Consider the following 16,276-nt stretch of genomic DNA (forward strand, 5'->3'; position numbering starts at 1 on the left):
TATAAGCAAGTAATAAAAGTTCTTTTAATTAAAAAATTAACTCTTCATAATTGTCCCTTTCAATTTAATTTTTATTAAAAAATTTTTTTTATATACATAAAAAGCATATATAATGCCCAAGACTATTCCAGATGCAAGAGATTAAACAGTGAACAAAACAGATAAGCCCCTACTTTCTAGAACTTTTGTTCTAAAGGATGTAAACCAAAATTAAACATAAAACACATAATATGTCAAGTGGTGGTATGTCATGGTAGAAAATCAAGCATAATAAAAGGAAAGCTAGTGATAACTTGGAGATGTACTGTTATTTTAGATCAGTTTGTCTGAGAAAGTCTCTTTAAGAAGGTGACAATTGAGCACAGACTTAAAGGAGGAAGCACACGAATATATAGGAAAATATTCTAGATAGTGAGAACAGTGAGAGCAAAGGCCCTGGGCCAAGAGCTTACCTGCAGAATTCAGAAAATAAAAAGTAAAAATAAGAAGCCTAAGCAAAGGAGGGAATGAGCCAAGTAGCATGGTAGTTACATTCCTAATATAATTTTAGATTAGTTTTCTCTGCCTTTAATATACATATGAGCCACTGGAGCTCTTGTTAAAGTGCAGATTCTGACTCAGTAGGACTGGACTGTATCTTTGGATTCTGTATGTCTAACAAACTCCTCAGTGGTAATGATGATGCTGGTCCACAGTGGGATCTTAGGTAGTATTATCCATCCTACTCCTTATCCCTTCCTGTATCCATACTCTTTGCCAAGTGACTTTGTAGTTCTCATTGAAGTTTGTTGTTAGTTGCCGCTGAGTTAATTCTGACTCATGGAAACCTCAGGTGTGTAGAGTAGAACTGTTCCATAGAGTTTTCAGGGCTGTGACCATTCAGAAGGCCTGTCATCTGAGGTGCTTCTGGTGGGCTGCAACCAGCGATCTCTTGGCTAGTAACTGAGCACTTAACTGTTTGCACCACCCAGTCACTGCTCACTGAAGGGACAGAGTATATTTCCCTGCTCCTTCATTGTGTGTATAGCCATATAAATCTTATCTGGCTGATAAGATGAGGCAGAAATGATGTCCTTACTAAACTTAGGCCTTAAGAGACTTTATGTGTTTTTACTTCCATCTTAATTGTACCATTATAAAGTGATAAGAGATACATGAAATCTAGCAAAGCCCAGTCTAGTTCTAGATCAGTGACCCTCAACCAAGCCATAGGCTCATGAGCAAGCCTGATTGAGATCAGCAGAGCTCCCCAGCCTATTCTAGAGAGGTCAGTTCATTAGCAACAGGCTGAAAGTCACATGAGTCATAATAATCATTTACTATTAAGCCACTGGGATTTATGCAGCAATAGCTTACCTGTTTAATACATAAATTTAAAGGAAGTTGCCAAGGGAAATGCTAAACACCTAGTCATTTATTTTGGAAGTCTATTGGTTTTATAAGATATTTTTAATCTACTCAAAACAGTGAAATATGATGGCCGAAGCATTATCTAATCACAAAGACAATTGCATTGTTTATTTTTAAAATGAAACTCTTTCTCAAATCAAAGATAGGTAAGTCGTGACTTCTAGCATGTTTGCAAAATACAAAGATTTTGAAGATTTAGATTTTAAAAAATCAGATCACTTTAAAAAAATTCAAGTTAGCAACAGACTGCTGGTCAGTAATATGCAAGAAAATAATGGCAAGAAAATTCAAGCAGAACCAAGAGCCACATAGGACATCCAGTGTTCTATACAGTTGCTGTGGTAATATATCTACAGAATTGCATATTTCATTGAGGCACCAAGCTATGATTCATGGTAGGCATCTTGATTTCATCCAGATCAAACCAGCAAAGCCAGTTTCTATCATTAGAGCCTTTATCTGTGATGAGGTGACCAGACAGCCTTGGCTCCTGCTTTTTGCTGTCAGTAGACACTGAGCCAAATTCACAGCAGTATGAATCAGAGAATGCAGTTCATGGATTTCAAAGCTGTGAGAGTGGCAAGACTTTGCCTTCTTTGCTGAACTAACTGGATGATAGAGATATAAAGGCTGGATAGTGTACTGGGAGGAGGAATTCCCTATATTATGCCCTGAAAGATGCAACCAGTTGAGAGTAATGACTAAAGAACACTGCTGAAAGGCCCAGATCCTCTTGTCCTTAATGCACACTCTGGTGTCCCAAAAGCTGTGCTCTGATTTGGAGGGAAATTGCTGGATAAAAATGCACTGCTGTAAAAAATATTAGTGACAGAAATATGCTGTTTTATCTACTAATGGAAATAACATTGGTTAAATTATTATTTATTTTAGAACTTGGTGTAAGAAAACCTTTTGAAAAATGCAATGATAAATTAATTTGACTCTTATTTGAACTTTATAAAATTTATCTAATGACTTCCTTTAAATATTAAAAAATATTAAACAGATATAACAGTCGTCTCAGTTTCTTAGGGTTGTTATAACAGAAATATCACAAGTGGGTGGATTTAACACATAGGTATTATTTTCTCACATAGATATTATTTTCTCACAGTTTAGGAAGCTAGAAATTCAAAATCAGAGTACCAACTCTAAGGAAAAGCTTTCTTTCTGTGTGTCAGCTCTGGGGAAAGATCTTGTCTCTTTCAGCTTTTGATCCTCAGTTCCTTGGCAATCTTCATGTAGTGTGACATCTATCTTCCCCCATCTGTGCTTTCTCGCTTCTGTGCCTACTATGCATATTTTATATCTCAAAAGTGATTTGCTTAAAACACACCCTATACTGACATGATCTTATTAACAAAACAAATTCTTTTCCAAATGGAATTACATCTAGAGGTTTAAAAGTTAGAATTTACAGCACATTTTTGAGGGGATACAATTCAATCAGTACAACATATGATGATTAAGATTGTGTGTCAACTTGGCTGGGCCATGATTCTCAGTGTTTTGTATGATGTTTTGATCACCCCTGTGATAGGATCTGCTGTGAGTAGCCAGTCAGTTGAAAGGGAGTTTCCTTGGGTATGTGGCCTTCATCAAACATAAGTGGACGTTCTGGCAAGGTTCTTGAGCTTTTGTTAGTGCTGGATCCTGCTGCTGGCTCCTGTTCTTCTGACCTCCAGTCCTTGGGACTTGAGCTAGCAGCTTACCTGCAGTCTTGTCTGTCAATCTTGGGATTCATTGATTTTTGCAGCCTATGAGCAAAAAAAAAAAATTTTTTTTTTTTTTGAACAATAGCCCTGATCTCCGACCTGCCGATCTTGGGTCCTGCAGCTATGTGAATCAGGAGAAGCCTGTATCCTGACCCACAGGCTTGGGATGTTCCAGCCTCTATAACTGCATGAGACATTTCCTTGATATAAATCTCTCTCTATATATACATTTATACACTTTACTGGTTTTGCTTCTCTAGATAACCCAGCCTAAGACACAACACTATTTAAAAACTCAATTATTTTTGTGTTTATAATAGTGAATTTATTTGTGAGGTATTAATTTAAAACAGTAACTCAGGCAACACATTAAATCCTTTATAATCCTTATTATACTTTATCTTGAAATTATAAGATTGGGGAGGTCAGAAGTTTTACCTATAGTCACATAAAATATTATTTCATCTCTTGTTATATGTGACATCAACTCACATACCTTCCTCCTCGTTACACACACACACACACACACACACACACACTTCTAAGTAAGCATACACTTGCAACGGCATGTTTACTTATTAAGTAGGAAGAGGTGTAGTTGGAAAGGAAAACAAATGTAAGGTTATGAAGGTAAATAATTTCAATAGTTTGATTGAAAAGGGAAGCCCTGGGTGGTCAAAAAGTTAAAGTGCTCAGCTGCTAATCAAAAGGTTGGAGGTTTGAACTCACTCAGAGGGGCCTCAGAAGAAATACCTAACAATTTACTTCTGAAAATTCAACCGCTGAAAGCGCAATTCTACTCTGACACACTTGGGGTCACCCTGAGTGGGGACTGACTCGATCGCAACTGACTACTGGTTTTATTAGCAGCCCAAATGCAATCAAACACTTTTTTTTATTAAATGTTCTCTCTACAGCTAACAATTCTTTTTTTTTTCCCCAAGTTTATTTATTAGTTGAGAAAGAGCAGAGACATTCTTGCTAACAATAGTTGCAAGAATATTACGCACACTGTAGCCACTATGATTTAAAATTTCATTAGCAGTATTAAAGAAAATTACTAAAGCTATAATAGCTGGAAAGAAAGAAATAAAATTAGCTCCAATAGAACTTATGGAGAATACCAAAACAATAAGAAATTTTGCAAATTAGGATGATACAAAATTAGCATAGGAAACCAATATCCTTCTATATACACACACAATAGATTTAACTGAGAAGATCCCATTTGCGAAAGCAAAAAAAATTAAAATATCAAGGAATTGATTTACCAAGAAAAGTGCAAAAACATTATACAGGAAATTTTGAAGCACTTCTGAAAACAGAAAGGTAGGCTTGAATGATTAGAAAGACATATGATGTTTTGGAGAGAAAGACTCAACATACGATCAAGAACATTATAACGATACCATTTCCCCTTAATCAATTTATAAGTACTGCCATTACAAAAAATAAATACCAACACATTTTAGGGTGATAAAAAAATTGATTATAAATTTATATGGAGCAATAAGGAAATATAGCCAAGAAAACCTTGAAAAAGAATAGATGTGAGAATGAGGATATAATGCTCCCATACTAAAAATAGTTTATAAAGATTCTATAATTAAAACAAGTATGTATACGAATAGACATAATGTACTGAATAAAAATGTCTAGCAACATATCCAAGATCATATTGAAATTTAGTATAAGTTTGGCATTTCAGTTCAGGAAGAAAAATTTCAATTTTTTAATAAGTTTTGTTTGGAAAATTCACTAGCCAAAATTAAACTGGAGATGTACTTCTTAATATATTTGAAAAAATTACAAAAATACCAAGATATTCAAATGCTAAAAAGAAAAAACACACTACTGATGATATGAAAAACGTTTTCTTGCGTCAGGAGTATTTTTGTTAGGCTCATAGCAATCTTATATACAATAGAAGGAAACACTGACTGGTTATGAGCCATCTTCAAAATCATTGCTATGTTTGAGCTCATTGTTGCAGCAACTGTGTCAATGAATCTCATTGACAGTCTTCTTTTTACCTGGCCCTCCCCTTTACCAAGCATGAGGTCCTTCTCCAAGGACTGGTCTCGTCTGATAGATAACATGTCCAAAGTACAAAAGACGAATTCTCACCATATTCGCTTCTGAGGAGCATTCTGACTATACTTCCAAGACAGATTTGTTCTTTTTTCTGGAAGTCCATGTTATATTCAATATTCTTCACCAACACTGTAATTTGAAGGCGTCATTTCATCTTCGGTCTTCCTTATTCATTGTCCAGCTTTCACATACATATGAGGTGATTGAAAATACCTTGACTTCGGTCAGGTGCACCTTAGTCCTTAAAGTGGCATCTTTGCTTTTTAGCACTTTAAAGAGGTCTTTTGAAGCAGATTTGCCCAATGAAATACACCCTTTGATTTCTTTTTTTTTTTTTTTTTTGCTTTAGGTGAAAGTTTACAGCTCAAAATTTCTCATGCAAAAATATATACACATATTGCTATGTGACATTACTTTCAATCCCTACAATGTGGCATCCCACTCCCCCTTTATAACCTGGGTTTCTTGTGTCCATTCAACCAGGTCCTGTCCGTTCCTGCCTTCTCATTCTTTCTCCAGACAGAAGCCACACATTTAGTCTTGTGTATCTGATTGAACTAAGAAGCACACTCCTCAAGGGTAATATTTTTGTTGTATAGTCCAGCCTAATCTTTGTCTGAAGAGTAGAGCATAAGTGTTTTGATTTTTAGGAGCTCCCAGCTATCTAGTTTCTTTTCTGGTGCTTGTGTATTGCTAGTTATGGTTTGTATACTATTTGTGCCATATATTAGGGCATCTAGCATTGTCCCTGTTTTTTCCTACATCATCTTTATCGTTTTAGATTTTATATTTAGGTCTTTGATCCATTACATTCTTTAATTTCTTGACTGTTGCTTACATGGACGTTTATTGTGGATTCAAGTAAAATGATATCCTTGAGAACTTCAATATTTTCTCAGTTTATCACGATGTTTCTTATTGGTCCAGTTGTGAGAATTCTTGTTTTCTTTATGTTAAGTTATAATCCATGCTGAACACTCTAGTGTTTGATCTTCTTCAGTAAGTGCTCCAACTTCTCTTTGATTTCAGCAAGCAAAGTTGTGTCATCTTCATATTACAGGTTGTTAATGAGACTTGTTCCAATCCTGATGCCCCATTCTTCTTCAGATAGTCCAGCTTCTCAGATTATTTACTCAGCATACAGATTGAATAAGTGTGGTGAAAGGATATAACCATGACACACACATTTCATGACTTTAAACCTTGCAGTATCCCACTGTTCTGTTTGAATGACTGCCTCTTGGTCTATGTACAGGTTCCTTATTAGAACAATTAAATGTTCTGGAATTTCCATAATTTGTTATGATCCACACAGTCAAATGCCTTTGCACAGCTAATAAAACAAAGATAAACATCTTTCTGGTATTCTCTGCTTTCAGCCAAAATCCATCGGACATCAGCAATGATATTCCTTGTTCCACATCCTCTTCTGAATCCAGCTTGAAGTTCCTTGTTGATGTATCAATACAACTGCTTTTGAATTGTCTTCAGCAAAATTTTACTCGTGTACAGTATTAATATTTTTTTGATAATTTCTCCATTCTGTTGGATCACCTTTTTTTGGAATGGACCCGGATATGGATCTCTTCCAGTTGGTTGGCTAGGTAGCTGTCTTCCAAATTTCTTGGCATAGATAAGTGAGAGTTTACAGCATTACATCTGTGTGTTGAAATACCTCAATTAGTATTCTGTCAGTTCCTGGAGCCTTGTTTTTCACCAATGCCTTCAGTGTAGCTTGGACTTCCTTCAATGCCATTAGTTCTTAATCATATACTAACAACTGCAATGTTTTAGTGTTGACCAATTCTTTTTGGTACAGTGACTGCAATTCCTTCCATCTTATGTTGACGCTTCCTGTTCCATTCAATATTATAACCATAGAATTCTTCAATATTATAACTCGAGGCTTGATTTTTTTTTTTTTTCTTTAGTTCTTTCAGCTTGAGCATGTTCTTCCCTTTTGGCTTTCGATTTTTTATTTTGGTGAGATAACCCTAATCATAACTCAAAATTCTGAGTGGTTTCTTTGGGAGAGTATGTTCCCAAAGACTTCTGCCAATCCTGCAAGAGTTGGCTGAGAGGCTAGTAGCTGAATGGAGCTTCTACAGTCATGTGGAACCTGGAAGGAGACAGTGTTCAGGATCTGATAAAGAAGGGCAGGCTCACAAATAAGCAGAACCATGAAGGGTTATATTCTCAGAGTAAATGTGAATTGGAAATGTACCAGATCTCACAGGGAAGGACGTCTAGCTTTAAATGATCTAAAACTCCATTAAGATTAAAATGTTCTGAATTTATTAATTCTGCTAGCTTCTAGACAGAATCAAATTAATCTACCTTTAAATAAGATAGTATCATCCTAGACCTCAAGTCCCCTCCAAAATGGTAAATATGCAATGTTTAGAATCCATAAAAAAAGAGCTGATAAAAAAAAAAATGACATGATAGAAAAACTAAGAGAATGAAACTCAAGTGTTACATACCATGACTTGAACACTAACTGTGGTAATATGTTCAAGGAAATAATTAGCAAAATTGGTAACTTTCTACAGCATAGATACAAATGAGAATTCTAGAACAATTATAGTGTTTTAAATTAGTACCTCAAACTCTACTACTAATACATCGTGTTTATGTATGCCAAAATCTTATTCTCAGTGTGGGTTCCACATTCAGCATTAAATTTTCAGTCTGCACTCCTTCTCAGATAGACCCTGAAGATGTCACAGCAGGATTCCAGGTTTAATTTTACTCAACGTTTTTTACCATGGTTGGGGGTGAGGCATGAGTAGATTTTTTTGTGTCAAAGGATTTCAAGGGTGTGGTCTTCAAAAGTAGCCTTCCCTTCCTTTAGCTACAATTCTGGGTCCAACTTGTATTGTTGGCCCTTCTTGAGGGATAGTTTTTTTTTTTTTCTTTCAATGTTCCATTCCTCCAGCTGTAATGGGTTTTCACTGATCATCATCAATCACAATCAGAGACGTGAACACATCCCTGTCAATAGCTAACAGAATAGCAGGAAAAAATTAGTAAAGATGAGGTTTGAACAGTCAGTAAGCCAATTAAACCTAACGGGAAGAGATAAAACACTCCCAACAACAACACAATTCATTTCTATCAAGTATGCATGGAACATTTGCAAAAATAAAGCCCCATGCTGGATCATAAAGAAACCCTCAACCAGTTTTAAATTGTGTCCCCCAAAATATGTATTGAAATCTTAACTCTTGTATCTGTAAATATGACCTTGTTGGTATTTAAACCAAAAAAAAAAAAAAAACCAGCGCCGTGGAGTCGATTCCGACTCACAGCGACCCTACAGGACAGAGTAGAACTGCCTCATAGAGTTTCCAAGGGATGCCTGACGGATTCAAACTGCGAATTTTTTGGTTCGCAGCCTTAGCACTTAACCACTACGCCACCAGGGTTTCCTGTTGGTATTTAGGGATTTTCTTTTGTTGTTTTGAGATCATACCAGAATAGGGAGAGCCATAACTGTAATCATTTCTGAGTTACAAAAAGAGCAGAATGGACACAGAAGCAGACAGCAAGAAACAACAAAGGAAGTTCAAGAAATGCCAAGGAATTCCAAGGGTTACCAATAAAGAAGGACCTCCTCCTAGAGCCACAGGTTTAATTGAGACTTCTAGTCTCCTAAACCGTGACGAAATAAAGTCCCAACCTTTAAAGCCACAAAGTTGTGGTATTTTTTGTTAAATCAGCACTAGGTAACTAAGAAAGGTATCATGGAAAGAATTAAGTAAATTACAAACAAAATTATCTAGAAAATCTTTAGTTGAATAAGACTCCCGATCTAGAAGACATTTTTTTGCAGGGTGTTTATATGAAGAAACTAAAATCTAATGATTCACCAAACCTTTTTACCTCAAGATGTTTTAAACTGTTTGTGAAAGATTATCCTCTATGATATTTGATAATGGAATTTGCATAACATTATGCAAAACATTTTAAATCATTTTCTTTAATTTTTGCCACCTGATATACAGTCATAACATACATTCTTACCCGTTAAAGCATGAGCACTATGAACAGAACAACAGCAATAACCATAGTGGGACATATTGTGGGACTAATCAATCTTCTTTCCTACGTAAAAGTCACAGCTATCTCAATTCCTGGTCCACTATCCCATACCAGAATACATGTGTTATGAAGCCTGTCTAAAGAATATTATTTATGACTAAATGGACATATTAATTCAAACATATCATGGAGGATGTCATTTCATTATGTAATAGGGAAAAAAACATTCTAGATCAACAAAAAATCATCTGATTATCCTCTGCAGTGGAATTCCCTATTTTAAATAAGGAGAGGTTACTAATTCTAGTCCTTTTCTAAGTAGAAAATTGGGGAGATAGGCAAATAATTTTTCCAAATGCATGTAAACATCAATTTTGAGGTTGTCATAAAGGTTGCTGAGAATTTCTGGGAACATTCCTGACTTACTTATGAAATTCAAGGATGTAGATAGTATCAGGATATCCTCAAGTAGCCAGAAAAATCTCCTCATCTGAGTAAAAGACACACACATAAAAAATCTTTATTTATAATACACAGTAAATAATAGATGGAAAGGTTTCTAAGACCTTTAGTTTCATTTTTGACATCATAATATTTGGGGAAGATTGCCAAAGACACAGAAGAAAAAGTCTTTACTTATTTAAAAATATATAATTTCTAAACTCATTTTCCTGTAACATTAGTTATTTCTAATATAGCCAGAAATCAGAACAAGCTGCATAGAACTGTACTGTATACATTTCTAATGCTTGTGTGATTGAGCTGGCTGTCACAACAGAATTGTTTTAAATGGAAATTTTAGAAGAGTTTTTCTCTTTGGTGATGAATATATCAGCAGTAATGTAATAATAGTAAGAAAAAGCAGCAATGACTTTCTGATCAATTGTCAGATAGATTTTTCTCCCCTTCCAAGTCAGTGTAAAATAGCAACGGATTTTGGAAAACGTACCAATCACTAGGACACAGATATACTAGGCTATGGAAAGTAAGGGAATGAGCAAGAGCCAAGATACTATTGTGCTAAATTTGAGTTAAAAGTGTCAGTAGGACAGATCCAAGTTCAAATGTGGGTTGTAACACTTCCAGGGTTAGCATATAAGTTTCGTTAATTCTCTTCTTCCCAATATCCTTTTCAGTAAAATTATTTACAGTACAGAGTTACTAGACTTGAATGAAGTTTAACGAAGTAAAGTCGCTAGAGTATTTCCCTTCTAAACAGTACATATTAAATAAATGTTGATTTCCTCACGCTGGCATATAATTTTCCCAGTAAATAATTCAGAATATTAAGGTAGGAGGAGCATTAGCATGTACTATTTCTCAAGTGATAAAATATATATAGAACAATTTAATCTGATCCGAAATGATCAACATTCAACCATTCATTACAAATATATATATTTTATATATATATATATATATATATATATACTCACACTATACACGAGATACTGTTCTAGGGTCTTGGCACATTGGTGAACAAAAAGGAAAAAAAATCACCAATCTCATGGAACTTACAGTCTAGCAGGGCATGCAGATAATCAATAGGCATACTAGGTAAATTAATTGTATGTTGTGTTAGAACACCTCTAGGACTAAGGAGAGCCCTGGTGGTACAGTAATTAAAAGCTTGGCTGCTAACCAAAGTTCAGCAGTTTGCATGCACCAGCCTTGGAAATCCTATGGGGCAGCTGTACTATATATCCTATAGGGTCACTATAAGTTGGAATTGACCCTAAGGCAATGGATTTGATTTGGTTATAGGAATAACGGAAACAGAAAAATAGAGAAAGGTAAGGTTGATTCAGAATGCAGGGCTTAGAAAAGATAGGTAAAATGTATGAAAGTATGATTAGGGTAGGCCTTTTGAGAAAATGACATTTAAGCTACAATTTGAAAAAGGTGAGAAGATAGCCCCGTAGGTACCTAAGGGGAGACGTTTCAGGCAGAAGGAAGAGCTAACGCAAAGGCCCTAAGGCAGAAGCATACACATTCATGGTAAAGCCAGGAAGCCAGTGCGGCTGAAACAGTTTGAGCAAGTGTGCACAGGACAGGGAACATGGAGGCCAGAGAGAGAAAAGTAGGACACCAGAACATATAGACCATTGCTGGCCATTGCAGAAAATTAGTTTTTTCTCTTATTCAAATGGGAAGTCACTGTATAGATTTGTGCACAGGAGTGACATATGATTGATAGACATAAAGGGGTCACTCAGGCTGTTTTGATAAGAACAGACATTAAAGGGACAGGCAGCAAGGAGATCAATTAGGAGCCATTTCAGTAACTCAGCTGAGAGGGGATGGGGACTCACATAAGGCTGGTGTTACTGAGAGTGACTGCGTCCCTATGGTAACAAACATGGAAAAATTATCGGGTAAAGAAAGTATAGAAATACTTTCAAAAAGCTTAGACTACAGTTTTTTAACTTGGTTTTCCCACTAAAATATATAAAAAGTATATTAACTGGAGCTAAATACACTTGTTATTTTCATAGATAACATAGTCAGACATCTACAGTTTCATATTTTTCAGCCTCATAGATTCTGTTTTGCTCTCTGCTGTATTCTCAGGGCCTAAAACAAGACCTGGCAGGTAGTAGAAACTCAATAAATAGTTCTTTAATAAATTGCATTCCATTTTTAAAATGGGCTTAATACATTAGAATTTTTTTAGAGTAGGTAATTTATTCTTTTGTTCTACACACATTTATTAAATATATACTATATGATATTAGATCTGGACCAATAAGCAACATCACAATAAACACAAAAGATTGAAGTTGTCAAGGATTTCATTTTACTCGGATCCACAATCAACACTCATGGAAGCAGTCAAGAAATCAAATGGTCCACTGCATTGGGCAAATCTCCTGCAAAAGACCTCTTTAAGGTGTTAAAAAGCAAAGATGTCCCCTTGAATACTAAGGTGTGCGTGACCCAAGCCATGGTGTTTTCAATTGCTTCATAGGCATGTAAAAGCTGGCAATGAATAAGGACGAATGAAGAAGAATTGACACCTTTGAACTGTGCTGTTGGCAAAGAATATTGAATATATGATTGTCTGCCAAAAGAATGAACGAATCTGTCTTGGAAGAAGTACAGCCAGAATGTTCCTTAGAAGCTAGGAAGGCAAGACTTTGTCTCACATACTTTGGACATGTTATCTATAAGAAGGGACCAGTCCTTGGAGAAGGATATCATGCTTGGTAAAGCAGAGGGTCAGCAAAAAAGAGGAAGACCCTTGATGAGATAGACTGACACAGTGGCTTCAATGGTGGGCTGAAGCATACCAACAAATGTGAGGATGGCGCAGGACCAAGTAATGCTTTGTTCTGTTTGTTTGTTACGCTCAAAGGCATCTAACAACAACAACATGTGCCAGATACTGAGCTAGGCATTCTGGAAATGAAAAAAATATAAAATAATCCTGACCTTCAAAGAGCTGTCTGTCTGATATTTGAGACAAATGAACAAAAATACTACAGATGTTTTATCGTATCAGTGTTTTGGAGGTACAGAGTGAGTTGGTTAACTTTGTCTTGGAAAGCAGTGCATTTTTTTGCAAAAAAATGTGACCTTAAGGTTGGGTCTTGATTTATCAATATCATTTCACAAGGTAAAGATTTAAAAAATTCAGTATAATTTTCATGTGGTACAGTAGAAATTGCCATTATCTTATTCTAATTTCTGGAAATATTTCATACCTTTCATAATCAAATGTATATATATTGTTGTGGTTAGGTGCTGTCGAGTTGGTTCTGACTCATAGCTACCCTATGCACAACAGAACAAAACACTGCCTGGTCCTGCACCAACCTTACAATCGTTGTTATGCTTGAGCTCATTGTTGCAGCCACTGTGTTATAAGGTTTTCACTGGCTAATTCTTTTCAGAAGTAGACTGCCAGGTCCTTCTTCCTAGTCTGTCCTAGTCCGGAAGCTCAGCTGAAACCTGTCCTCCATGGGTGACCCTGCTGGTATCTGAATACCGGCGGCATAGCTTCCAGCATCACAGCAACACACAAGCCCCCACAGTACAACAAACTAACAGACATGTGGGGGAAATATATACGTGTGTGTGTGTATATATATATGTATATATGGAAACCCTGGTGGTGTAGTGGCTAAGTGCTATGACTGTTAATCAAAGGGTCAGCAGTTCGAATCCGCCAGGCGCTCCTTGGAAACTCTATGGGGCAGTTCTACTCTGTCCTATGGGGTCTCTATGAGTTGGAATTGACTCAGTGGCAACAGATTTTTATATATATATATATATAAACCCTGGTGGTGAAGTGGTTAAAGGCTATGGCTGCGAACCAAAAATGTTGGCAGTTCAAATCCACCAGGAGCTCCTTGGAAACTCTATGGGGCAGTTCTACTCTGCCCTACGGGGTCACTATGAGCCAGAATTGACTCAACGGCAACAGCTTTGGTATGTATATATGTGTGTGTGTGTATGTATGTACATATAAGCCACATGTAAACTATGCCACATTTTTTTCTAAATAGATACACAACTTCTTTGGTTAGAGAAATATTCCATGTAATACAAAATTTACTGCTAATTAAAAACAAATTGGGAGACTTTTTTAAAGTCCATGTTCACACAAAAACAACACTTTATTTTCAGGTGTTGTCAAAAGAAAAAAAAGGGGCATGAAGAGAGCTTTCTTAACTTTGATACCAGGATTCTTAGAATTTATATTTAAGTAGATATTGATAGTTTGAGCTCTGTAGTACTATTCTTGCAAAACAACGTTCCAGGGTGATCCACTGGCCCGTTTAATGAACAATTTAAAATTAAGTAGAGAAATTGGTTAATGTCATTCTTTCAGGAAACAAAATATAGGCTTCCAAAATAGAAGATAGAGACAGAAAGAATAAAATACAAAAGGGAGTGGGAGAAATAAGAGTTACTCAGAATGACTTAGACTTGTCCTTGTAAATCTAGAACATTTCAAGTTCGTACTTGGGACTGTAATTCAGCTTCTTGTATTTTTTACTTCCTCTGCTAATTAGCTACACTTCCAGAAGTTCTTGTGTTTGATTTCAAATCCAGTGACCTGGCTGTCAAAGACATCTGATAAAAGGTTTGAGATCTAAGACAAGCACACCTGTGCAAACCATGTGCTTGCTTTCTACCTCACGTCATTCATCTATAAAGTTGTTATAAAACCAAACAAGTACCATGTGCGGGTGGGAAGGAGCACTGGGGATTGAAAGTTGGAAATTTTCTCAAAGCAAAGAACATAGTCATTTGATGACACATGCCTCAGAACGGCTCTTAGAAATACTTTATATTCAGCTATCTTGTGTGTGCTGAATAAAGAGTACAAAAGAGAAATATAGCAATGCATCTCATAATCCATTAATCTATTTCAAAAGACAGCGGTAAGTGCAAGGCAAGTAGGTAGGTACCAAAAAGTCTTCAGAACAAAAGGAACATAAAAAGAAAATAATGTCAACCAAAGGATCACAAAGCATATTAGTTTTTCCGTTTAATGATTTCTATTAATCCTTTTCAGAGGAACTATACTTAGAGGAACTTGTACAGGAAAAGCACATGTGGCTGACTAATGGTGGCTGGTATGGGTACTTAGGTATCTCTCCCAGTGTGTTGCAAGGAAGGACCAGAGAAAACAAATTTAAGCTTTTCTTCCCCAAGTCCAACCTTAGACCTGAATCCATGATAATCACACCTCAGACAATTTCTTTTATCACAACCACACAAAATTTGAAGTTGCTAAGTGGGTCTCTTTCCAGGAATGGCACAAATTCATGTTATTATACAAATTCTATTGTTTTTTTTTTAAGGGTTGATATTTATTTCTAGTCAGTTAATCATAGGAAATTCATCAATAACTATGATTCCTGAAGAGCGAAACTTGAGTACAGAAGGTCTGGATTTTATACATTCTCAGTGATAAGAAATAATAAATATTTTCAAATCTTATATGGTCAGACAAAAAAGTTATATATTTTTTCAATAAATGCTTGAATACTAAACACTTTGATGTAGATATGAGTAATATTCTTCATGGACTCAAATTAGTAGATGTAATATTTTTCATGCACTCAGATTAGTAGATGTAGGTAATGAAAAAATGTTTATGACACAGTTTAATAAGTGCTCAGAGAGAGATGCTAGAATACATTGGGGTGTGCATAGATCTCCGTTAGTAAAGGGTGATAAATAAGGAGATCAGGAACGTTTCTCTATGGAGCTCAGACTGGGACAAAATCATTAAGAATGAATAGCAAATAGTGTGGAAGAAGGGAACAGGCTAGCACATTCTGGTCAGAGAAAATAGCACAAACGGGCTTAGAGGCATGAAAACCCAAAGAGAAAATTATTCAAGGTAATAAATAAAAGGCAAGAACATCCAACCCAAGAAGTTGAAACTTTGTTCTAACAGTGTTTGAAAAATATCATAAAAAATTAAATAAATGTATTGCTTTCTTAAAAATGTGTGGGTGTGTTTTCAAGAAAAAAGCTCTCGTGTGGCAATACAGGTGATTGGATAAGAGATGAATGTCTAGAAGCAGGAAGGCCATTTAGGTGCCTGCTGCCTAATGAAGACAAAAGTGAACTAAGGCATCTAATAATACTTTTTCTTAAAAATCCCATAATAAAATGTGTAAGACATTATACAAGTAGGGGAAAAGTGCTCCAGTATGGGAAAATAAGGATGACAAAATTTGTAGGGACAGGCTCAAGAATCATTACAACCAAAATCCTTGAGTTTCTGCATTTGTTGATTAGAGGAAAGGGATCTAACAAACACTACGTAGAAAAAGCTTTTCATAAGGTAGTACATGTCAATATTTATAGCACTAAACACCTACTTGTGTTTCTGGTTCTTTTAAAATTTATCAGTTATCTTACATTTTCTTATATAGTCTGTTGCCACTTCCGCTGCTATTGTTAAACACCTGTTTTGGCCTTCAATTTGATCTTTAAATACCATCCCTAAAAACAGTAAGTAGGTATGAGAATAATTTTGGTCAGTGGGA

This window comes from Elephas maximus, chromosome 1 (assembly GCF_024166365.1).
Source record: "Elephas maximus indicus isolate mEleMax1 chromosome 1, mEleMax1 primary haplotype, whole genome shotgun sequence".
Lineage (NCBI taxonomy): Eukaryota > Metazoa > Chordata > Mammalia > Proboscidea > Elephantidae > Elephas > Elephas maximus.